Genomic DNA, 26,458 nt, shown 5'->3' with positions numbered 1-26,458 from the left:
GAAATGTGCCACCTATACCTATACTCTTCAGTGTTCTAATTAGAAAAGGATGCTGGATTTTATTGAATGCTTTTTCTGCTTTCTTTTTGCTTCTGTTCATATAGTGAATAGTGTTTATGGACTTGCGTGTGTTAAACCAGCCTTGCATCCCTGGGATGGAACCTACTTGATCATGATGTGTGACTTTTGGGATGATAAGCTGTAATCTATTGGCTAGGATTTTGTTGAGAATTTTTGTATCTATATTCATTAGTGAAATTGATCTGAAGTTCTCCTTTTTAGTTGGATCTTTTCCTGGTTTTTGTATCAGGCTGACGTTTGCTTCATAGTGTGTGTTGGGAAAGATTCCTTCCTCCTCAATTTTTTTGGAATAATTTCTACAGTATGGGAATAAGATCTTCTTTGAAGGTTTGATAGAATTGTGGTGTGAAGCCATCTGGACCAGGGCATATTTTTGTTGAGAAATTTTTTATTGTTTCTTTGATCTCAGTGCTTGAAATTGGTCTGTTCAGGAGATGTATTTTTTCCTGGCTAAGTCTAGGGTGAGGGTGTGATTCCAATATTGATCCATTTCCTCACATTGTCAAATTTCTGGACAGAGTTTCTTGTAGAACTCAGAGATAATCTCTTGCATCTCTGTGGCATCTGTTATTATTTCCCCTTTATCAGTTCTAATTGAGGTTATTAGAGATTTTACTTTTCTATTTCTAGTTAGTCTGGCCAAAGGTTTATCAATTTTATTTATTTTTTCAAAAAAACCAACTTCTTGTTTCATTAATTTTCTGAATGATTCTTTTGTTTTAAATTTCATTGATTGCTGATTTAATTTTGGATCTTTCTTTTCTTCTGCTGGGTTTAGGCTTAGATTGTTCTTTTTCCAATTCCAGAAGATGGCTTGTGAGTTTGTTGATGAGCTCTCTCTGTTTTTCGAATGTAGGTATCTAAAGTGATAAATTTTCCTCTTAGGACTGCTTTTGCTGTAACCCAAAGGTTTTGGTAGCTTGTGCCTTTATTATTGTTGTGCTCAAGGAAGTTAATGATTTCTTCTTTTATTTTTTCCTGCACCCAACTGTCATTCAGCATAAGGTTTTTTAATTTCCATGCCTTTATGTGGGGTTGAACGTTTTTGTTGGAGTTGAGTTTCACCTTTAGTGCCTTGTGATCTGAGAAGATAGAAGATAAAATTTCAATTCTTTTGATTCTGTTGAGGTTTATTTTGTGTCTTAGGATATGATCAATTTTGGAGAATGTTCCATGGGCTGATGAGAATGTATATTCTTTATCTTTGGGATGGAATGTTCTATATACATCCATCAGGCACCGTTGTTCTAGGGTGTAAGTCCCTTATATCTTTGTTTAATTTCTGTTTAGAGGATCTGTCCAGCTTTATAAGAGGAGTGTTAAAGTCCCCTGTTATTATGGTGTTATAGGATATTGTATTGTGCAGACTAATTAAGGTCTGTTTCAAGAATCTGGGAGCATTTAAGTTGGGTGAATAAATATTTAGAATTGAAATGTCTTCTTGTTGTATTTTTCCCTTGACCAATATGAAGTGTCCATCTTTGTCTTTTTTTGACTTTAGTTGCTCTGTTAACTCTGAGTTTTAATTTGTCTTTTGAGGCTAGGTGTGTTTCCTGCAGACAGCAGATAGATGGCTTGTGTTTTTTAATCCAATCAGCCAGTCTATATGTCTTTGGGGAATTCAAGCCATTAACATTTATTGAGATGATTGAGAAGTATGGTAGCATTCTATTCATCTTATTTTGTGACAGTCCATTGGTTAGTTTTATCTTTTGCATCATTGTGGAAGCTAGGTTCTGTCCTTTAATTTCTGGGTGCTTACTTTGCTAGTGGTCCATTGTGATGATCAGCATGTAGAACAGGTTAAAGTATTTCCTGTAGAGCTGGTCTTGTGTTGGCAAATTTCCTCAATGTTTGCATATCAGTTAAAGATTTGATTTCTCTGTCAATTTTAAAGCTTAGCTTAGCATGATATAGAATTCTGGGTTGGAAATTGTTTTGTGTAAGTAGGTTAAAGGTAAGTGACCATTGTCTTCTGTCTTAAAAAGTTTCATTAGAGGGTGGCGCCTGTGGCTCAAGGAGTAGGGCGCCAGTCCCATACGCCGGAGGTGGCAGGTTCAAACCCAGGCCTGGCCAAAAAAAAAAAAAAAAAGTTTCATTAGAGAAGTCTGTGGTCACCCTGATGGATTTGCCCCTATAGGTCGACTGGTGCTTACTCCTGGCAGCTTGCAGAATCTTTTCTTTTGTCTTGATTTTGGATGGGTTCATCACAATGTGTCTTGGAGAAGCTCTGTTAGAGTTGAGGCAACCTGGGGTCCAATAACCCTCTGAAAGGAGTGTGTCAGAATCTTTGGTGATATTTGGGAAATTTTCATTTATAATATTCTCTAGTATGGCTTCTATTCCTCTGGAGCATTCTTCTTCCTCCTCTGGAATACCTATAACTCGTGTGTTTGAACGCTTCATCAAGTCCCATAATTCTATCAGTGAACATTCTGCTTTCTTCTTTTTTTCTTCATCTTTAACTATCTGAGTTATCTCAAGAGCGCTATCCTCTACTTCTGAGCTTCTTTCTTCTGCATGGGCTAATCTGTTGTTGATACTTTCTGTTGCATCTTTAAATTCCCTAATTGACTGCTTTAGTTCCTTCAGCTCTGCCATATCCTTTCTATATTCTTTATATTGTTCATCTCTTATTTGATTCTGTTTTTGGATTTCCTTTTGGTTATTTTTCACTTTCTCACCAATTTCCTTCATTTTTTTCATCATCTGTATTTTAAATTCCCCTTCTGTCATTGCTAACATTTCTTTATAGGTGGAATCCTCTGTAGTAGCTACCTCATGGTCCCTTGGTGGAGGTTTTTCATGTTGCCAGGATTTTTCTGCTGATTCGTTCTCATGAGTGTTTTCTTTTATCTGTTTCCTTGCCCAAATTTTCCTTTCACTTCCTCTTGCTCTTTAAGTTACCATGCCTCTGGCCCTCAATGAATCCTTTTGGTGCAGGACCAAAAGAATGAGAAGATTGAAGAGCAAGAAGTGGAAAAAGATTTAAAAAAAAGAAAGAAGAGAAAGGAGAGGGGGTGAGTAAAAGGGAATATTGACAAAAAGAAGAGAGGCACAGAAAGAGAGAGACAGGAGTAATAAAAGTGTACCAGTAGGGTACTTTGACCCACACCTTAAAAACCCCCAATCTCTGGGGGTGCTGGTTGGGTGGTTTCTTTGAGGTCAGCAGCTTTTTGCCAGCCTTAGCAGACATGGTACCCCACCTCCACCAAATACAGAGGAAAGACAAAAATAGTATAAATCAAACCAAACCAAACAAACAGAAAGCCTTACAGGATAAAATTGAGGGAAAAACCAAATAACAGGGGGGCAGAAACACTAGCAAAAATGAAGTTCTTATTATTAAAGAAGGCAACAGTGGAAAATTATATTTACACTAGAAAAATGAAGAAAGAAAAAAAAAAAGAAAAAATCTAGGTGTGGAGGGGGGCCGGGGGAGTTGAAAACAAAAACCAAATCCAAAAACAAAGCAGTGTATATATCTTGCTGAATATTGTCTCTGCAACAGGTGATCTTCTGGGGTGTGAAATGCTAATCACAATGCTGATACAGCTTTATGAGATGGAGAATGGAGGCCTCTGCTGACTTTTTTGCCCTCAAACCCTGCAGGGTTGAGATCCTGAATCTCTCCTCAGTGTGCTTGAAAAACACTTTAAACTGTTAACCTTGGCTAAGCAGAAGCTTTCCCAGGAAAGCACTTGTCGCTGGGATCTCTCCTAAAGTGGCTTCCCATTTATCCAGTGGGCCAAAATTGGCCTCACTCTATGCCCATGAGGGCCAAGGTTGCAAGGCAGCCCTCCCACTGCCAAACACCAAAAGTTCTGCTCTTCCCCAGCATCTCAGTCCTGGCCTTTGGCACTGCTCATAGTCACTAGATCACTTGCCCAAGGTCTCCCAGCCCAAGCCTTGTTCTGTGATCCTAAGACTGGAGCCTGCAGGGACAGTTCTCCCACAATAGCTGTGTGAGTGGCCCACAGCTGAACAATGTTACGTCCCTCTGGTCCAGTGGCTCAGTCCCATGCCCTGAACAACACTAAAAGTCATCTGCACTCTCACCCAAGTTCTCCCAAGGTAATTCAACCAAGTGCCCAAGTCCAAAACAAAACAACCCACAGGCATGGCTTTCTCTGTCTGCAGTCTTGCTGCTGTTGTAGTTAACAGCTGTGACAGCCCGTTTGCAACTACTTGGCACTTCTCCACTGCTTTTTTCCTCCTTCTGGGGTCCAGGGTCTCTCTCTGTCTATCTGCATTCCCAAAGGGATGTTTCTGGGCAGAGCCCACACCCCGAGATGCCTGGAGTCTTCTCTCCCCAATCTCACTGCTCCAGGTTGCAAAGAAGCTGTTACTTGGCTGCCATCTTGCTCCGCCAGCTGCAGGCCACTTTTCCAATAAACATGGGACAGAATAAGGGAGAATTAGATAGAGATGCAAGGTAAAGACATTTTCTGTAAAAGATGGTAAGGAGAGATTTGAGAGGAGAAAGAGGCCAGAGATGCAGAAAGAAAATCCAATTATTGGAAGAATGTTCTCCAGGAAATAGTAGGAATTGGATGAAAACAACCGTATTTCTGATGAAATGGTCTTGAACACCCTCTGGCGTAGAAGAGAGGAGATAGGAGATTGGATGGCTGGTGGAGGAAATAGTTTCTGAAGCTGGGAGCCATAACCGCTTTAATGCTTTAACGAGGGGCTTTATGGAATAGGCACTGCCTTAGAATTCAGGGATGGACGACAACAGGAAGCTCTACTATACCATTTAATGTCTTATCATTGTGGAATTGCATTATTGTTTTGACGGCAAAAATAAGTTAACTTTACTGTCTATTTATAAAAGATAAAATCCATTACAAGGAATCTTAGGTAATCATGTTTTTTGCCTCTATTCTGATAAAGAAATTCTTTCTGTAACAGCCTTACCATTCTACTGAATATCTGTTTTCTTTCTTAAATACTTAGTGATCACTTTTTCTATTAAATGTAGTTCTACCTTTTGAGTCTTCTACCCATTGCTCCTCATTTTCCCTTTAGAGCTACCCGCAAAAAAAGGTGGTAAGATCCCATTTTATCTTGTAATTAACCAAGGGTAGAGAGAACAAAGGTAAGGGCCTAGAATTTAAGGCAACTGCTGTCTTTTGGCTCTAAGGGTAATGTGCCTTTCCTTTGGTGACATTCAGTAAAAATAGAATGGATAAGACAAAAATCAAAAGAAAATAATTAAGAATGAACTTAAGCACTCTTTCTTTCCAACTTGGGCCCAGCAGGATGGCTTCTGCAAAGAAGGGTGGTGAGAAGAAGAAGGGCCGTTCTGCCATCAATGAGGTGGTGACTTGAGAATACACCATCAACATTCACTGGTGCATCCATGGAGTGAGCTTCAAGAAGCATGCCCCTGGGATACTCAAAGAGATCTGGAAATTTGTCATGAAAGAAATGGGTACTCCAGATGTGTGTATTGATACCAGGTTCAACAAAGCTATCTGGGGCCAAAGGCATAAGGTATATCCCATACCTTATATGCAGTTGTCCAGAAAATGTAATGAAGATTCACCAAACAAGCTCTATACTTTGGTTACCTATGTACCTGTTACTACTTTCAAAAATCTACGGACAGTCAACATGGATGATAATTAACTAGTGATTGTCAGACACATCAAATAAAGTTATACCCCCTACCCCCAAAAAGAATGAACTTAAGTGAAGTGGATGTCTTAGTTCTCTTGGGCTGCTATAACAAAATAGCATAGAGTGTTCTATAAACAACAGAAATTTCTTTCTCGCAGTTATGAAGTTCAAGATCAAGGTGCCAGCAGATTTGGCACCTGGCAAGGGCCTACTTCCTCATAGATGGCCATATTCTCACTCTTACCTCACATAGCAGAAGGAGTAAAGGGTCACTCTCAGGCCTCCTTGATAAGAGAACTAATCCCATTGGTGAGGGCTCTGCCCAATCACCTAATCACATCTCAAAGGCCCTACCTCCAGATATTATCACAGCAGGGATGGGAATTTCAACATATAAGTTTTGGAGGGGGATAAACATTTAGATTCTAGCAGTAGGTGAATAAGTTATTGCACAGACAGACCTATGGTACAGAATCTATACAAAGGGTGTGTTTTGATGTGGATAAGTTCACAGTGGATTCAGTGTGAAAAAAGGAGTTTGTTATAAAACATTATGTGTAGAGTCCCATTTTGTGAAGGACCAATACTTACAGTAAATAACAGTACACAACACCACATGAAAGTCTTATCTGCGTGATAGGATCTTCATTTTCCTTGCCTAAAATGAACATGTGTTTCTCGTGTGTATACAATTAGTAAAACCAAAGCAACCACTGAATCTGCACGTCCACTTATTTCAAATATAAACGCTGACCTATAGTATTGCACAGTTGCTTACTTGCAGGCAGGCAAGCCTGTGGCTGTCCCCTTTCCTGATGTTTTTCGCCCTTGGATAAGGTCGCATTACATCTTCTTGGTGGCGGCTGGTCTGGAAGGCAGGGGGAACGTGGATGGAGTGGCCACAGGCTGGGCTGTGTTTAGAGGAGGAAGTGGAGAGAACACAGCTAGACCTCTGGGGGTCTGCTAGCTGGGCCTAGGAGGGCCTGGGCCTCAGCGTCCTCTTTGCTCTCCTTATCTGGCCTCTGTCCTGTTTCTTTGAAAAATATGTATGTCTTGAATGCTTCTCTAATTCTGACAGGGCCTGGGGTTCTGCGGGTGCTGTGCTGGCCTCCTGCTGCCCTCTGACAGCTCTTCCTGTTAGCGTTGGAGCCTGGACAAGGAGACCACTCTGGTTTATAATGGGAACCTCCCCAGGTACAATTAGAACTTCGGGCGGGGGGCTCAAAACTACGTATGAGAATTGTTTTTTTTTTATTTTTATTTTTAGTTTCTCTTTCCTTGTAATCTTTAGTGTTGTGTGTGTGTGTGTGTGTGTGTTTGAGGATCTACTTGGGAGAATTCTGCTCTCCTGACTGTTTCTGTGAAGTGTCCCTCTCTTCCTCCTCTCTGCCCCCCAGGACTTCACACTCACCTCTGCCAAGGCGTGTCTTCTATGGTGATGGATTGGCTTGTTTGCTGTATATTTGTCTCTTTGCCCCACTAGGCTATGGGTGGACTCCTGAGGGCAGGGACTTTTTATTTCCAACCCATCTAAAGCACGCAGAAAATGAGGACCTGTCTTAAGTCCCTATAGTCCCAGGGTGCAGCACTGTGTCAAGTGCTGAATAGTTCTCTCTTGGTGATGGCGCCAAAGCAGCAGTTCATCATAAGTATGTGTGTTTCCTGTGTCCCTGGAGCATGGTACATATTTACTTACATGCTACATATTTAACTTAAGTGTGTGGAGTATTGCCTTCTACCCTGAGCATGTCATACACTATATCTGATAGCAGGAATTGGCTGAGCTCTTTCCTTTTTGTGGCAAACGTCTCTAAGCAAATACATTTCCTTTGCTGCACTTTACTTTGCTTTTGCAGACGGATACATCCAGTGCTGACCCACGGAGTTCCCACTGTGGTGTCTAGGTGGTGGAAAGTTTGGCTGAGGAGGGAGACGGATTTTATTTCAGAGGGTAGCATTGGGGGAAGCATGATTTCTGGCAAGGATTTATGCATAAACAAGTTTTAGAATTGTGTCTGTATCTTTAATGAATGCTCAGTTGCTTATTTTTGTGAAAAGCTATTTTCCATTGGAAAATCATCTTAGATTTTTAAGTTATGCTGTGTAAAAAAGTTTCCAGAAAATGTTAGGGCATTTTCCAAGGGTACCCTAGGAGGTGAGGATGGTTAAAATGCTTTTCATTGATTCTTGGGCCCAGAAGAATCCCAGCTGGGTGTGAATGAGGATGGGGAGAGAGAGCACAGAGGTTTCTCAGTCTAACACTTCCTAGGACAGGACTCTTTTGGTTATGAGTCCAGAGAACGCAACTGGGGACCAGATCACTTTTTCTTTGCTTAGTATTGTTCACCCCTGTGAACCATGATCCCTAACCCTGGGGCTCTTAGTTTACAACTGGCCTCAGATCATGGGCCTATGCTTTCTGTGTTAGCTCATGTCTCAGGTTTCTGCAGAATAACTCCAGATAGAGGAAGTTACCTAGGGGGAAAGAAAGGTTTATTGCAAGGAGCATGTTTTATGGATCCAGTCCTATGTTAAGCATTTTTGCGTACATGTATTGATATTTCTGCCTCATATATTGATATTTCTGTTGACTGTCCTATAAAGGGGAATGATTATTTTTCCTACTTAAGAATGAACAAACTGAGGTACAGAGAATTTAAGTGCTCAGGGGTCCCAGGGAAGAGACTGGATTTGAATCCAAGTCTGTCTAGTTACAGCATTACGCCTTGGGAGCGCGTTACAGCAGGATCCAGGCTACCACACAGGTGGGTGCAAACAAACAGTTGGGAAGAAACCTTTCTTTGCAGGTTTTCATTATGTTTTGAGTATCTAGGGTGGAGTATATGAGGGCCAGGCAGGAGGCATGAAGTTGGCAGGGCCACTCCGGCACTTTCTGCTTACAAGACAGGCTCTGTTTATTTAATACCAGCTAATGTGGAGGGTGTCTTAAATGATTTATGTTCGAAATTTTTTTCTTTTGGTTAACAAGAATGCCCCTATTGCAATAAGCCCTGGGTGCTCAATTTTTAATAAACCAGGCTTAGCAGCTGCATTAGGTCAAGAGAGACAGACTGCGTTTATGCCGAGAAAGTGTCAAGTCAAAGGCACCGCTGGTCAGAATCCCTCCTGAGCAGATGGATTTTCCATGGCTTGACTCTCAGGGATTAACCCTGCACATTCAAAACTTGGGGGTACATGGTGCTCCAGGACATCATCAAGGGTAGCTATGAGGAAGCCTGAAACTGGGGTTTGGGTGGTGGGGGAGACTTGGGTCTGCTGTCTGTATTATTTCCAGAGAGTTTCCAAGGACTGAGACTGTTATGAACTACAGATTTAAGACGGACACATTGAACTGTATCCAGACTCCGCGTTACCCTGGGCAAATCCTCAAGTCCTGGGAGCTGGGCAGCTGTGAGGGCCAGTAGCAGGGAGTCAGCATGGGACTTGTTGCTAATGTTTATGCAGTGGCCTGTATGGAACTGCATACAATATGGCTTTTGTTCCGTGTTTCAGGAGTGCTGGTTAGTGGCTGATGTTAAAATGTGTCCAGGCTTTGGAAGGAGAATCCTCTCTGCTTACCACTGTATTTGAGTTTGAAGGGTAGAGGCTGGGCATGGAATAGTTAGGGGTAGATACTAAGATTAGGCCCAAGGTGGACAACCTCGAAGAGCCACGTGGCCCAGGCCTGTTTTTCTGAAGGGCAACTTATTTAAACTTTAAAAAATTGTATTTTAAAATTCATAAATAGTAAATACAATACTTTTTTTTTTTGGTAACAGTTCATGAACTTTGATAAATGCAGAGTGGTATCCACTGCTATCAAGATACAGAACCGATCCAGGCCTGCCCCCCCCAGGACACTCTTGTGTTGTTCCTTTTAATTAATCCACCTATCAATAGCTAGTGATGGGGTTTCTTTCTCTATAGTTTTCCAGAAGATTGTCATGTTAGTGGAACGATGTGGTTATTTGAGTCTGGCTCCATAATGCATTTGAGATTCATCCCTGCTGTTATCAAAGCTTGTCCCTTTTTATTGCTGAGTGGTATTCCATGGCGTGAATGCATCATGGTTTGTTCATCCATTCACTAGTTGAGGGATGTTTGGGTTGTTTCTGATTATGCATAAAGCTGTTAGAAACATTTATGAACAGGTTTTCATATAAAAATATGTGTTTATTTCTCTTGAGTAAATATCTTGAGTGGGATTTCTGGGTCCCACGGTCAGCGTATGTCTTTTTGAGAAATTGCCAACCTATTCTCTAGAGTGGCTATGCTATCTTGTATTCCCACCATCAGTGTGTGAGGGTTCCAGTCGCTCTGCATCCTTGCCAGCCCTTGGTAGGATCATTGTTTTTCATTTATTGATATTTATTTTTAGCATTCTAATAACATGTGGTTATCGCATTGTGGTTTCAATTTGCATTTCTACATAAGTGTTTTGGATGTTTCCAAATGAGGTCACATCTACAGTCACCATTTTCAGGACTGAAAGAAGTGAATAGCATAATTATATTGAATCATATTTTTGTATGTGGGAAAAAATATTCATCAAGTATGTGTGTGTATATATATATATTTGAAATTTACCACAATTTTGGTAACCTTGCTTTGGTATATCTTTTATATTTTGATGCACCCTGAACCTGTGGCATTTAAGAATGGTATCTGGCTGCTATTAACAGACACTCAGCCCTAGTCAAGACATGATTATACATAATTTACATAAAGGAAACCCAGTTGTAGATTGTTCAGAGCTGATGAGGTGATCAGGGACCCAAGTCCTTCTCTCTTTCTGGGCCATCGTCTTTAGATTGTGGTCTGCTTTCTCAAGGTCACAAGATGGTTGCTGGACCTCTCAGCATAACATTTGCTTCTTAGGCAGGAGAGAGGGAATAAGAAGAGGTGCTTTTAACTTTTTCATCATGGTGGAAGAGCCCTTCATTCCTTCACCTTCCTGGTTGTATAACCCTGCTTGGCCTGGAGTTTGTCTTCATCCTTCCGTATGTGACTACTTTCTGCTTAGAAAAAGCATTTGGGCTTTCCCTTATTTCACTAGGAAATATCCAGGCCTGTTTATTTTCAGTTTAACCATAGCTTGAACAAGGCTACAGCTTTAAGTTCATTTGAAAACTGGAAGCATCAAACTTACAGAAAGTTGGAGGAATGGTGGCCCAAACCTAGCTTGACAGTGAAGGAAGAAGCAGAAAAAACCCAGGCGACAGACTGAGGCCGTCTAGTACAGGGCAGGCACCCTGTGCGGCTCCAAAGCCTCCTGACTGTGCAGTGCCACCTGGAGAGTTGGCCTGTCTGGCAGTAAAACCATCCCTGCAGCCTCTCTTTTCTATCAGACTGTGTGTACCTTCCCAAGGGCAGGAACATGGGGGATCTCACACCCATACTCAGTGTTTTATGTATTCATACATGTGAGTTGTGTACGCCTTATCATTTTCCTAGGAAGACCAAATTAAGCAAAATATGACTCGATGCTTTTGGGAACCTAAGCGTTAGGGCTGCCAGATACCACACAGTTGAATTCTGGATAAACAGTAAATTGTTTTTGTATATATATATATGTGTGTGTGTGTATACAAGTGTGTGTATATATATGTGTGTGTGTCTGATAAATAATATATTCATTGCTTATCTGATATTCACATTAACTAGTTATTGTGTGTTTTTATTTGTTAAATCTGGCAGTTCTACTCGGAGTATGTGTCAGGAGAAGGCCCTGATGTAGCTGATAGGGTAGAATTAATGTTAACAAAACACTCCGTTTTGGCACAATAGTAGAAACATTCGTTGATCTGATTTTGCTCTGAGTGTGGGAGTTCTGGTACTCTTCTGAAGCAAGGGAAAATAAGTGTCCCTTTTGATAGCTGCTAGTAGGCTAACTCAATACAACAGACCTTAGAGAAAGCCTGGCTAGGTTTTCTAGAGATCTGGGGATGACGTGAAGTTTATGTTCCCTTATCTCCTTGGCTCATTTCTTGCCTGGTTAGACAACCTTTTTTATTTTTTAGAGTTTATGTCTTATATCTGTTTATACATTTGAACCTATAGTTAGAACAGAAAAGCTCAAGTCCACTATGGAGTCATGAATAAGGTCCTGATGATGTGAGTACAATGGGCCAATGTTGATGTCTGCAGGGCTTTCCTAAACCAATGATTCTCAAAGTGTGGTCTGTGGACCAGCAGCACTAGCGTCACCTAGGAACTTTTCAGAAATATAGGTTTGGACTCCAGCATGGACCTCTTGAATCAGGATGTCTGGGGGTGGGGCCCAGCAATCTGTCTTTTACAAGTCCTGGGGGGTAATTCTGCTTATCCTAAAGTTTTGAGAAGCACTGCTTTATATTAGAACTCTGTAAATTTTTTCTGTAAAGGACCAGAAAGTAAATATTTTAGGCTTTGTAGGCCATAGGGTCTCTATCACAGTTACTAAATTTTGCCATCATAGTGTAAAAGCCATGATGGACAATAAGTTAAGAATAATAAGTGTGGTATTGTTAAAAAGTAAATAAAGCCCTATTTACAAAAATGAAAACAGGGAGCTGTCCTCCCCCACCCTCTGGAGTTTTCTGACTCCTGCAAAAACTAAAAGACACCTTCAGAGTAGTCAGACTCACTTGTTACTGGCCTTCTATTCAGTGATACTTACAAAATTCTCCTGAACAGCCACATGATCAGAAATGGATCAGAAATGGGAGATACCAGAAGGAAGAGAAAAACAAACAAACAAACAAAAAAGAAAAAACAGGAAAAAAAAAGCGCAGAGCTGTGTAGGTCTGGTGAAGTAGCTGGTATCATCAGAGAAGGCTCCCAGTGACCAGAAGTGTCTGTCCCTCTGTAAGTCTTACCCTATTTCCAACTGTAATACTCATGAACGAGAATCAACTGCTTTCAAGTGCTACACGACAGTTCTTTTCTCTTTCTCCAGTCCATTCATACATTGTTCTAGGAGACCAACTTACGTATTCTCTTCGCCAGCCTCCAACACTAGGTCCTCCCTCCTTGCTCTCAGCTGATGGCCTTGCCTCCTCCTTTACTGAGAAAATACAGGTAAAGGAAGAGCGTTTCTGCAGGCTTCTATTTCCATGTCTCTGAAACTGCCCACACCTGTATCCAGATCCTCCTGTCACTGTGGGTGAACTGCTATCACCCTGTCCTAGGCAAACTCCTTCACCTTTGTGCTTGATCTCGTCTCATCTGGTACTTACTTGAGGACATTTCTATAGCCACTGCCTCCCCGTCTTCTCTACCCCTGTTACCCTCTCCCGCTAGCTCGCTTCCTGGCTGCCAAAACTGCTGTATTTTCTCCCATCTCACCCTCTTATTGCCACCCTTGGTGGCAGAACTCTCCGAAGGGGTTGTCTGTGTATACCTCCCTTGGTCCCTTGTCTCTGCCTGTCCTTGAACTCACACTTATCAAGATTTTGTCTCCACCACTTTTCTGAGACAACTCGTCTGTGTCCACAGTGACCTCCACGCCAGTTGCGCCTGTGGTCAGCGTTCAGACCTCGTCCTACCAGCACCGGACACAGCTGATCCCTGCCTCCTTCATTGGTTTCTGGGACGTCACTCTCAGTTCTCCTCCCACCTCCCTGGATGCTCCCAGTCAGACTCCTCTCCTCGTCCCTCCCCATCCCTTCCGCCTCTATGTTAGAGTTCCTTCCTCCCAGCTCTAAACAGTGGAGTTCCTCACTTGGTGCTCTCTGCCTGCGCTCCTTCCTTTGCCGACCTCACTTTTTGGTTTAAGTACCAGCAGCTGTAGGCAGAGCCGTCTCACATCTGGGTCTCTAGTCTGTGTGTACTCTACCAGCACATCCTCTCCTGGCCTCTCTACACGATGTCTAATAGGTATGTGAAACTAAAATGAAACTACAAACTCCAACCAACCCTCCAAACCTGTTTACCCTGTAGTCTTCCAAGCTCAGTAAATGACAGCTCCATCTTTACAGCTGTGACAAAGCCTTTGGAATCATCCTTGATGCCTGCATTTCTCTCACATCCCAAATCCCACCCATCAGTATGTCCCAGGGTTGTGGCTCCATACATGCATCCAGAATCTGCCCACTTCTCACCAGCTCTGCTGCCATAGCCTGGTACGGGCTATTATGGTGTCTTTTCCCAGGGCGACTGCAACAGCTGCCACCCCGGGCTCCTCCCTTTGTCTGCCTGCACTCTGTTATCAGCACAGCAGCAGAGGGGGCTTTTAATAACGTAGGTCAGATCAGTCACTCTGCTTCCCATTTTGTGGTGTGTGATTTGCTTCTCTGCTGCCTCCCTGTCCTTGCCTCCTGAAGCTGCCCTCCCCCTTGACTGCTGTTGCTCTGGCCTCCTTACTGTTCCCTGGGCACTCTGAGTACATTTCTTCCTTGGGGCCTTTGTCCTTGCTGTAATTTACCCTCTATATGTCATGTTCTCTCCCTAGAAAACTTCATGGCTCACTTGTTCCCTTCCTTCAGCCTTGGCCAAATGTCACCTTCTCAGAGACTTTTCCTGACCACTCTATGGATAAGAACTGCCACCCCCAATCTCCTTGTACCCTTTATACTCTGAGTCTTGCTGCACAAATCGCCACCTGCTGGGTCACACCTGTGCTTGCTTATTAGCTGTGTCCTTTCACTAGAATGAAAGCTTCATGAGAGCAAGGACCCCAGTAGCTGAAATAATACTTGAAATTTGAAACTTGCTGGAAGCATGTTGAATGAATGGGTTCTCACTTCTCTCACTTATTCAAGATACATTATACTGGGGCTGTAGTTTTCATACTTTTAAATAGCTGGATAACTTTTTCCAAACAAATTCAGGAGCCTTAATTTGTAGGATAGATAGTAGTGGTATTTGATCAGCTTGAATTTATCTAATTTTATAGTGCTCTCGCTGACTTTTTGTAAACTGTGAAAAAGTCCTGATTTATATTGCAAATAGTAATGGCTTACTCTATGATAGCAGACTACTTTTCAGGTCAACTGACCCAGAAGTTTGAAGAAAGGATAGTATGATATTTTGATTTGAAAGTTGAATATTCATGGTTTCTTAAACAACTGTCCAAAACACCTTGCTGACAATACTCCCTAAGTGCATGCACCTAAAAGTACTCCCCAGAATTTGACTGTAGTGTGCCCATGTGCTGTTGTGGTGAACTCTACTTGCTTCCAGAATTTCACATGAACAGACATGTGCAGCCTGAATGAAACAAAACATGAAAGCTATAACCCAGTTATAACCTAAGAATAGGGGGAAGAGGAAGAGGGAGGGGAGGGAGCGGGGAGGATGGGTGGAGGGAGGGTGATTGGTGGAATTACACCTGCGGTGCATCTTACAAGGATACATGTGAAACTTAGTAAATGTAGAATATAAATGTCTTAACACAATAACTAAGAAAATGCCAGGAAGGCTATGTTAACCAGTGTGATGAAAATATGTCAAATGGTCTATAAAACCAGTGTATGGTGCCCCATGATCGCATTAATGTACACAGCTATGATTTAATAATAAAAAAATAAAATAAAAAGAAGAAAAGAAAATGGCATAAATGTATTTATGATCGATGTACAAAAGACTTAATAAAAAAATTTTAAAAAAGAAACAAAACAAAATAAAACATGTAGAACTACAGCTTCTTAATCAATGAAAGACACATTTAGAAAATATTTAAATAAACTCACTGAGAGATGGTCTGGGAGAAGTTTTGTTACTGAGTGTTGTGCAAAAGCCTTGGGAACACAGAGCAGTGTGTTGGCTGTCTTCAATCTGTTACGATTTGGACTATACCACATCAGTTGTTCATTTAAAAAAGGTTTTAAAAATAGTCAAGCTGTTCTGACTTATTACTTCCTTCTTAACTCTCTTTTTAAAAATGACAAACATTGTTTTTCAGGTTTTTATATGAGCAACATCTGCTGAGCAGTGTGCAGTAGGCCAGTGATCTTTGGTGTCTTTTCCAAAGACAGTTTCCAGGCACACGGTAGACATTCCATTAATGAATGCTGGATGTTGAGTTTGCACAGCAGAAGTCAGGAGGGGGAGGCAACTTTCAGTATCTTCCTAAAAAACAAGACCTTGCCTCACCTCCCATCCTGCCTGTAATAATGTGGTCCCCAACTATTCACCCTTGGCTTTGCTAAGGTATAATTGACAAAAAAATTGTGCACATATTTATGGTATACAATGTGGTGCTTTGTTGTATGTATATATTGTGAAATACTTATATCCTGTTAATTAACATAGCTATGATCTCACATACTTATCATTTTTTTGTGGTGAGAAGACTTAGGATCTACTCTCTTAGAAATGTTGAAGTAGGCAACACATTATAATTAGCTGTAGTCTCCATGCTCTATAATAGATCTCCAGAACTTACTCATCCTGTCCATTTTGACCATGACTCCTAGGATCTGATCGGCTGTAGTCCATTCCTGGCTCCCATCACTTACCAGCTGGTGACTGTGGCCAAGTCACAGAACTTTCCTGTGTCACAGTTTCTTCGTCTTTGAAATCTGTAAAAAGTATCTATTTCACAGGATTATTTTGAAGGTTGAATGAATTAATAAATTAAACACCTAGAATATTGCCTGGCAATGAAAATATTTGCTATAATTATAATTGTTATTATTCCGAGAGGTGGAGCTTCTCATAGAATATTGATCTGAGAACAAACGACCTCTGATCCTTCTGAATGGTTGCATCTCGAGGTGCTTCAGGGGATTCTTAGAATATCACACAACCTGGACAAATGATACAGGTGCAAGGAAACAGCCTCTTTTTATTAATGTGCATAATCAAGGGAGTGGTGATTAAGGGTTTTTCTGATTCCTGCGTCTCCAGAGTTGAAGCTGCGTGCTTTTTTTTGCTGCTGTCTCTGAGGGCACACACACTTGAGGTGGGGTTGAGAAGTTCTAGAAGACTAGAAGACTTCTTTCCCTCAGGGCTGGTGCTTCCTGTTGGGAATCCTATTGCTGCCTCCTACAGTTGGGTGGGACTGTGGGAGAGCTGGACTGAGCAGTCCTCTTCTTTTCTGGGACAGAGAAGGTACTGGGGAGCCCAGATGCTCCCCGTGGAGATGGAGACTAGGTCCCAGGGTCCTGGGCAGCTCTCCCAGCCCCTTCCTCCCAGTTTGGACTCTACTTCTCCAGCTCTGTGTCTCATCTAGTGTGTGTTCCAGCCACCGGGAAGTTACTCTACTTCCTTCGTAGACCAGGAACCTTATGATAATAATCATAATTATTATTTTAAGCACAGCAATTATCACTACTAATATTTACTGAGACCCAGACGGTGCCAGGCACATGTAATATTATAACATGTCTGTGATGGTTTTCGTTTTATGGACATGCAGAAGAATGCCTTGGCTTGTGAATGTGAAGCTTTGATCGGCCTGACTCCAGCTTATTGCTCTTGACAAATTGTCAAAGCTTCAGTGGGGTTAGGAGGGCCCAAGATCTGTAGGGAACCCTGCTTCATCCACTTTCCTGGCTCTGATGCAATCCCTGGAAACCTACCAGATGTTTACTTTTCAAAAAATGTATTTCAACTATACAATTATTCCACATAACTTTGGATAATTATGCTGGATAAGGATTATCCAATGTAAAATTAATGTCACCATCTGGACTAAATCATCCTATTAACACACACGCCCCCTCCCCATCTCCCCTGGGGTTCTTAAAGAACTTAACTGTTCTTAAAATGGAGGGGGTGGCCCCATAACCCATTGGTCTCTAGGGAGGTGAGGATGAGCGCCCTCTCTCCTTGGTGGCTGCCTAGGCTGTGGCTGTGGATTGAATTCAGTTTAAGGGACCTCATTTGAGTGAGCCTTTAATGGGGGATCCATCTGCAGGCAGAGGACAGCATGCCTCTGCAGTGGGGGCAAGTGGCAGTGAGCCCTGAAAGCCTAGGAAGCCCTTGTATCCTGAAGTGGGGCTTTGTTACGATTGGCCCTGTGAGAATGAGTGAACTCCAGAGCGCTGATGCCAGATACAATTAGTGCCAGTGTCATCTCCAGGCTGCCAGCCCACCTGCTATAGGTGTTATGGACATGCAAATTAGGCAATATAGACCAGGTGATGTGAGGCGCCTACCTGGTGTCCCCCCTGCATGTCCCGTCATGTTCTTATTGCTGAGGGGCTGTTGCCAGAACTAGGACTGTCGTAATTCACATGTGCATAACGTCTCAACAGCTTCCTGCTATACTCAAATGGTTTTCTCTGCCCCCAATGCCATCATTCTGGTCTCCCAAGTCCGTTCCAGCATTCTGTCAGCACACTGAGATTGCACTTCCACTCTGTGACAGACCCAGCACCAAGTGAGGAGACAGTGATGCCAGTAGAAACAGACAGTGGCTGCCCCAAGTTAGGTGGGGGAGGCAATAAAGTGATCATACCAATGAAATAAAATTTCACCTGTGGTGGGAGATGGAGGAGGTCTGCTTTGCCCCGGAACCTTGCCCTGGTCTGGAAGGTCAGCGAGAGCTGGCCTGAGGACTCTCTGGCAGACAAGAGGCCTGGAGGAAGTGTGGGGACACTTGCTCGGTGAAGAGGGCACAGCACAGGGAAAGGCCTGGTGGCCGGAGGTCAAATTCTACCCATTCTTGAAGCCAGCTCACAGTGGCCATTCATTGGGAGCCTGGCTTTGTGATCCTTGGCTTTCTCAGGGCGCTGAAACATCTGGCTCCTGAGAAACATTGAACTCCTTGGGCGTGGGGCCTGAGCTCCAGGTCCCGAAACCTGTGTTCCTCCTTGGTGTCTTAAGGGCTTTTCGGAGCACCAGGTTCACAAGTCCCCTCTCATACCAACCTCTTGCTACACTGGGCTGGCCTGAGCATTGCCACCTGTGTGACTCACAGCCTGAGGAGGCCAGGGCTGGTGGGTGGACAAGCTGAACTCTACGGCCACAGACTTCTGCTTGGGTCATTATGTGATAGGCAAGATGTTATAGGCTGGTGGAAGGAAAGTGTGGCTGGCCTGCCCAGCCCCTCAATGGGTCACACAGTAGGTCTGGACCATCCCCAGGGTGGGCTGTTGGGACACACGGCTTCCAGTCTTCCCTGGTTTTCCTTTCTGCTGACTCAGTACACAACTTAATGTTGGGTTTTCCTCCATTCTTGGTGAGGCAAAAGGAGACACCAGTTCCTTTGAGAAACACCTCTGGGGTGTTGCATGCCGGGTCCCTGGAGCTTCAGAGGTGAGCTGGACTAGTCTGCAAGAGGGTGAATAGATCCCTGTCTGTGCAGGGCTTTGTATGCCGGGGAGGGAGAGGGCTGACACAAACCCCAGGAGAATCTTATTAGTCTTCCAGTTTCCAACAAAGACATTCCCAGGGGCTGGGTTGGGCCCTAACTTGGGTGGTCTCAATGCATTGCTCAGCTGGAGAACAATAAACCAATGCTTCTCATGTGTTTCATTCCTTTTATCAAGTGGCTTACAGGGGGCTGGGAGTAACTGGTGCTCTGCAGTGGGTTAGGAGTCCAGATGGGGAGAGGTGGGCACCAGGGAAGGAGGACCCAGGACCCCTTCTGAAGTGCTCCAGATGAATTTGGCTGGCTGTGGTACTGGGTGCCTCACCTGGGTACTGCTCCTGCCCGTTTGGCCTCCTTCCCCTCCTGACCCAGCAATGTGTGGAGAATTGGGCAGTGCCTGGTGCTCAGAGAGACAGGGCTGCAGACGCCATTCGCCCCTGAGAGAGGCAGCTCCAGTGCCATGATACAGGGCTCAGGATTTTGGCTGGGTCATCCTGGGCTGCTAATGTAACCTCTAGAACATTCTCATTTGTAAAATATAAGTGCAAATACCTCGCGTTGTGAGGGTGGACTGAAAAATGCACTTAATGTTCTTAGCACAGTGCCCGGTATGAGGTCAGCAGGCTCAATAAAAAGTGGTGATGTTGTTTTCTGTTTTTTGACTCTTTCCATCATGCTTCGGGCATAAAGGCCTCGTGCATGGTTATATGCTCAGCACAGGACGTGCTGCTGCTCGAAATGTTGGAGTGTGGCCCAGGCTTAGTTGAGCCCTTTCTGCTGCAGGAGCTGGCTCTCCTGCGAAAGTCCTGGTTCAGGTTCACTGCCCGCTATTGCCCGTGACTGCTGCTGGGGGATGTGGTGTGTTTTCTTTGCCTGGATGCTCAGAGTGTGGGCCGTTGACCAGTGTCACTGGCATCACACAGTCCCGTTTCAGAAATGCAGTATCCCAGGCCCCCTCCAGACATACTGAATGAGAACTTGCCAGTTAGCAGATCTCTGGGTTATCCGTATGCTACACCTATTGCACCCTCCAGGCCCACTCTCTGCTGGCTCACAGTAGGACTCAATAAATGTTTGAGTAAATTCAGCAGGACTATTTCCACCTACAGGTGAGTTCCCTCTCACTGCTTCTGAAACCCCAGCACACAGGAGTTGGGAAAGTGGGAGCACACGAGTCAGCCTAGTGTGGGCCAGGAGGAGGGGCAGACCTGCTCGGCCCCCTTTATGGCACTGGGTTTTCCTGCTTAGTCCCCTTTGCTGCTGCCCCCTGCACTGTCCCCTCCCAGTGTGGGATTGGTGAATGCCTTGGTCCTGGACCCTCTGTTGCCAGCTATACTGAGTCCATGGCTTTAGAAACAGCCCCGGAGACTCCTGTGGAATCTGCAGCTCCTCGGGCCAGCTACCTGTCTGCCATCTTCACTGTGCTGTTGTCTTAGTTGGGTTTCTAGTTGGGTTTCCTAGTTGTGGAAAGAACCTGAGACAGGGATTCTGGTGCATGGGATTTCTTGAGAGTATGCTCTCAGGAGCAAGGGCAGAGGAGAAGCATGATATGGCGAGAGAGAGGCCCAGCAAGACTGTGGTCCAGGCCTGATAGACCGAGTGTGGTGGGTAGGGTGATGGTAGAACCTCCCTGGTGTCTCCTGGTGGGTGTCTGTCTGCATCAAGGCAATTCTGTAGTGAGATCTGCAGCAACTGGGAGATGGATGTACAGCCAGAAAAGGGGATCTGGTGGGGTGCCAGCAGTGTCCACTGCTGAAGTCTAATAAGCACCCGGAATTTAATATGTCTCAGATTGCTCTTCCCTTGCAAACTGAGTCTATCAGCAGACTTTGCTATCAGCAAATAGCACTTCCATTCACCCATACGCTGAAACCCCAAATCTAGAGACTACCCTTGGTCCTTTTCCTCTCAATCACCCACATCTGGACCAAAGGCAAATCCTGTAGAGTCTGTCGTGAAACTGCTCCTTGAAACTGCTTCCATTTCTTGATCCTGGATAACCTCAACAGCCTTAATCTCTCTGTTTTTTTTTTTCTTCTCAAATTTCTTTAAAAATTAATTTTTTTTAAGTGGACAAGTAAAAATTGTGTAAATTTATTGTCTACAACATATTATACAACATATGCTGTTTTGAAATATGTATGCACTCATCATGGAATGGACAAAGTGAGCTAATTAACACAAACTTATCATTTTTTTTTTTTTTGTGGTGAGAACACTTAAAAATCTGTGATGATTTTCAAGAATACAGTCCCTGTGTATTGTTATTAACTGTCACCATCATGTTGTACACCAGATCTCTTGAACTGATTCCTCCTGTTCAACTAGAATTTTGTGTCCTTTGGCCACCATCTCCCCAGCACCCTCTGTGCCCCTGGGAACCAGCATCCTACTCCTGACTTCTTTCCCGATCCTTCTTCACATGCAGCTGGGATGAATCTGTTAACAAGCGCATTTCTGATCACATTATCTCCTGGTATGAAACTGTTCAGTGCTCTTTCATGGTCTTGGGGATGAAATCCAAACTCCTATCATACCTGTCTGGCCCTCTGTCTGACCTCTGCTCTCTCTGCCCCTCCACAGTCCTCTCCCTACCTCCACGCGGAAGGTCAGTTACGTTCTGAGAGGATGCGACTCTCCAATGTCTGTGCGTCCTTCCTTCTCTGCTAGCCCGAGGGATGTTGAAGGAAGAAGCATGTTTCACCCTAGACCTCGAGCCTGACATGGAAATGTGTGCTTAAAGGCACCCTGTCCACCCCCTTGGAGTCTTTCCTCAACCACATAACCCAGTCACTTGCTATGTCATCACCCTGTTCTATTTTCTTTAGAGCACAACAAATTACTGTCTGAAATCATTTTGTCCATTTGTGTGTGTGCTAGTCCATCACGACCCCCCAAAGTGGAAAGGCCACAAGGGCAAGGACTTGTGTATCTTACCCACTACTGTGTCCACAGCACCAAGAACAATGTCGAGCACTTAGTATGCTAAGATGTTTGTTGGCTGAATGACTGAACACGGGGGAGAGCCATCAGAGATGTGAGGGGTGTCTGTTCTCTGGAATCTGGAGGAGCCCATGGAAGGTCAGTGAGCCTCCATCTAAAAAGTTCTGGAATCAGGAAGGGCCCATTTGAGGTCAGGGAGGCTCCATTTATAAAGTTCCTGGTAGGTTGGAGGTTGTTTTTTTCTAACTTTTTTGTCAAAATGAGCAGAGCAGGAAATGAAGCCCTGTTTCCTACTTATATCTCAGACCTTCAGGAAAGACAGACAAATCTGGAAAAAGCTGGGTACTCACTGTCTGGGCTCGTCCCAACATCCCTGGGGACTTGCTCATCTCCTCTCAGGAACCCTCTGGTGCTGAGACCTAAGGAGCTGGTCAATATCACAAGCCTTTTTAATCAATCACCGGAATTAGCTCCTGCCTTGGTAGTGCCAAAAGTCTGACAGAGTCTGGGAGTTGTAAGTTCAGAGAACAAATGCAAATTAACTGTGTTCTCCTGGATGACAATTTGTTTGCAGAACAAGAGGCAGGATTTTCCTGATGGCAGATGCTGAGGACAGTAATGAAGTGAAGCCCTCCAGACCTCTGACTTGCGTTCTGAGGAAAAGTCATGCAAGGAGAAGGCTCAGCAGCAGGGCCAATCACTCCCCTGCTCTCTTGGATCTTTGCATTTGTTTTTGTGCCAGGGGCTGGGGAGGACCAAACTATCCTCTCTGCTTCAAGCTTTGGGTCAGGCCGAGGGGCAAGATGGACTGCTGGTCCTGTTAATTTTCAGAGTCTGGGGAAGGAAAGATGGAAAAAATAGCTCACAGGGCCAGGCAGCAGATGCAGGAGAGGTCTGAGTTCCTCTTCTTGCTGAGTCTCCTTCTTTCTAGCGTCCATGGGTCCCAGAGGCTCTGCAGAGGATCCAGTGGCCTTTGTGCAAAGGTAGCAGACCCCTGCTCTGTCTGGTGGCCAGCTCCTCTGACCAGCCCTGTCACATTGCTCGGAAGCCATGTTGCTCTCCTCATACTTTCTGCCCCTCGCTGGGGCACAGTCAGGGATTGGGCTCTCCTTGCCCCCTGTTGTGCCCCTAGACAGACTGGTACATGGACACCAGAGAACACCACTGGATGTGGCATGGTGGAAGTGTGTTGGAGTCAGGAGAACTCATTGAAGGGCATGTTCTAGGATGTCTTTACTGGCTGACCTTGAGGAACCTCAGTGAATTTGTCCTGGATTGCGTATAGGCTGCTGTGAGAACCTGAACATGACAATGACGGTGATGATGACAATGGCTGGGATTCCCTGAGTACTCAGTCTGCAGCAGGCATCATGGATTCTGAATCCGTTACATGTCATCACTTGCACTTCACTTTGCTTACCACCTCCTTACGCAGGGGTTACCCTTAGCATGCCATCATATAGCTGTGGGAACTGGGGCACCGGGAAGTGAAACATGTCCAAGGCCAAAAGTCAGAGCTAGGGATTGAACCCAGGCACTTATTTTATAAGACTGATATATGAAATGTGCTTTGTAAAGTGCTAACTTGCACCTGTTTCAGTATTACACATGCAAAGTGGCTTCGAAAGGTCTGGATTCTGGGCTTGGTTGTGGAGGTCACCATCTTCTGAACAATAGCTGTGTGTCTGCACCAGGTCCCACAAATGCCAGACACGAAGGGCTGACTTTACTATTACCTGAGGACATGAGGGGGCTGGTAGGATAGGGAGTTGTGCTCAGTAAGGCGGCGTGAGGAGGCCTCTTACCCATGCCGGAAAGCCTCCAAGGAGGGCCAAGACTGCTTGGGGTAAGGACACTTCTCCAGCCATTGCTCTCATTTTCCGAAGGGAGGCTGGAAGGATCTGGTCCTCCTTGACTGCTCACATTTGCACCAAGTACTTGGCAGGACTGAGCATCCAGCTGTGACTTCCAAGCCACCTCAGTCAGAGGTGATGGAGCAGAGTTCTGCCTGTCCTGTAATGTGAAGCTAAGAGGAACCCTGGAGGAAATGAGCAGGGGGGTGAGCAGAGGGGCATGGGGGGCAGTGCAGGGAAGAGAAGGCGGTGGGACCCGAGAGAGGGAGCAGAGGGAAGCTGGGCTCCATTCAGAGAGATTCCTGCCAAAGAGAAAAGATGCCTTGAATGAAATCCAGGAAGCTTCAGACCTGAGGCCCAGTGAGGAGAAGGGACTTGCCCCAGGCCAGGCTCAGAGGAGGATCTGTGTATCTGCGAATGCTCCAGGCTGGGACCCTAATGGCTGGTACTGGTCACTGGCTTGTCAGGCTGGGAAGCAGGAGGTGGGGCTGGCCTCAAGTCAGGCCTCCTCCTCCAGGAAGCAGGAAGCCTTCCTCAGCTGTGCGGTTCCTGTGTGCAGCTCTGATTTATTTCAAGATTTTCCTTGATTGAATCAGAGACGGTTTTTCTTGGCAAATCGCAACTTTTTCAGAAGGCAAAAATGCAGTCTCCTAGTAGTCTGGGTCAGCGTAATCCCCTGTTTGTTTATTCAGGCTCAGTGTGTTTGAGGCCAGAGCCAGAGCCAGCTGGGGGTGAGGGTCCGGCCCAGCCCAGACAGCTTTATAGCTGGATTTGCAAACTCCAGCAAGGCTCCAGCTCTGGATCCTACTGATCCTTGGTGTGGGCTGGGTGGGTGTTGTGGGCTTTCTGTGTGCCCTACTTTGGAGATGCTCTTTGGTGGGCCCTTTTTCTACTTCCTAGGACCTTTATTTCAGAGGGCAAGTGAAACAAGCCTGCCTCCCATATCAGTTAGGGAGAAAATCTAGATTAATCCAGAATTTTTCCAACTCTATGTTGCCCAATTAATACGTCCACCTGTGTAGAGCCTGAATAACTAAAGCATGCACACATTTCTTCCTCTGCTTATGTTTGGTCTTATTTTCCACCCTAATCCTAAATTCCCCAAGGGGTGAGGAAAATATAACCTCTCAACTCCCCCAAGTGTTAGATGGCGGGTGCTGGGCATATTGGACAGGGTCAGAAGCCTTTCTGGAAAGGGAATGACCATCTGGAGATCTTGCTACAGAGAAGTCAATTCTGATACTTCAGGAAGGTTTCTTCTAGGACCTAGGAGCTCCCCAGGCGAGCTCACAAGTTGCTTAGGAAGAGACTTTCTTGAGGTAGCATTGCATGATTTTGTAGTGACTGGCCAGCATCTGTACCATCTCAGGTCTCTGAAGTCTCTATGGTGACCTGTTAGAGAAGGAAGAGGGAGGAGCCAGCTGGAGCCAGCCCGTTTTCTGGAGTCTTTTCTATTCCCTGCTCCTTCTATCTCTCCTATCCAATTCAAGCTGAGGGCTGTGGAATAGTCTGGTAAACACAGCTACCAATTGCCAAGGGTTTGCAGTGTGCCAGGCACTGTGTTAAGTGATTTAGCATTTCACTATCCCTGATGACCCGTCCGCAGAATGAGCATTATTCTTATTTTACAGATGAAGAACCTGAGGCTCAGAGAGGTTAAGTGACTTGCACAAGGTCACACAGCAAGTAAGTGGTGGAGCTGAGATTTGAAATCCTGGTCTGTCTGATTCTAAAGACCTTACTCTCACATATCTTGCTACATTGGCCAAAGAGATGCTTGAGAAACTAGGGACTTTTAGGACATTGGAGTATTCATGAGATGTGGAAGCCGTATGAGAGTCAAGTTTGGGACTCAGGGAAGCCAAAGTATTGAATCTTGGAGGCTTCTTTGGAAATCTGAGTCCCCAGAGAGGGAGGATGGAATATGATATCCAAGAGAAAAGTACAAATTGATGAAGAGCCTCTTGGGTTTGGATTAAATGCAGGTGGGACTGCTTCCTAGTGGTTAATTTTGGTTGACGTGGAAGGAGGCAGCCCCAGGAGCATTAGGCTGGCAAAGGGGCAGACAAGCCATACAAGGAAGCCTCTTCTTGATGTCTGGGCCAGGCTGGGGTCAGACTCTTCTGGGGTTCCAGTAGGATTAAGAGATACAGAGATGATGAACTCAGCTGCACACCAAGGCGATCCTCCCCCGAGGTGTGGTGACGTGGCCCACCTGGAGATGGGCTGCAAACTCCATATAGGCCTCCACTGCCTTGTTTCTGGGTCATTCCCTGTTCTGTTCCAACCTCTGCTCCTGCCTCCCGTTGTTCCATGGTTGGGAACCTGACAGGGCCTTTCCTACCCAGCACCTCCCGGCCAGTTGCTGAGCAGTCACACTGTTGGCCCCATGCGTCAGCGGCTGGGGCCCTCCCTGGAGTGGTCTGTAGGGCTCTCGTCTGGTACCAAAAACCTTTCTAAGAATAGATGATTGTGCTGTTGAGATGGGGGTGAGGGGATATCGGATCCTCTTTTGTGTAATATTACATTTAAAATGCCGGAACCAAACTGTGGATTTGAAGAAAGCCTCTTTTTGCCCCTTGGCAACTAACTGGGCACAGAGGAACAACACCCAGTTACTTCCAGCCACCTTTTCTGGGTAGGCAACAACAGCTGGTCCCTGAGCTGGCATTTTGGGAGCAGGAGATTTGAGGAACACTAGAGAAAGGGTCAAGGA

At 44.7% G+C, this 26,458-nt stretch overlaps 1 protein-coding gene across 11 annotated transcripts in view; it reads left to right on the top strand.

The window, feature by feature from the left end:
* Nucleotides 1-26,458, top strand: part of SMOC1 (SPARC related modular calcium binding 1) — a 254,548-nt gene that overhangs the window by 119,190 nt on the left and 108,900 nt on the right. For 2 of the 11 annotated variants that reach the window (XM_053602452.1, XM_053602453.1), the window contains exon 2: nucleotides 5,346-6,900. The exons of 8 other annotated variants lie outside the window; for them this stretch is intronic. The gene's annotated coding sequence lies outside the window, so the exon portion shown is untranslated. Of the gene's footprint in view, nucleotides 1-2,925; nucleotides 3,102-5,345; nucleotides 6,901-26,458 lie in introns of those variants that run through there. One more of the 11 variants, XM_053602454.1, reaches the window with a different exon arrangement.

This window comes from Nycticebus coucang, chromosome 9, assembly GCF_027406575.1.
Source record: "Nycticebus coucang isolate mNycCou1 chromosome 9, mNycCou1.pri, whole genome shotgun sequence".
In the NCBI taxonomy this organism is placed as follows: Eukaryota; Metazoa; Chordata; class Mammalia; order Primates; family Lorisidae; genus Nycticebus; species Nycticebus coucang.
This window is presented reverse-complemented; position numbering and strand designations above follow the sequence as displayed.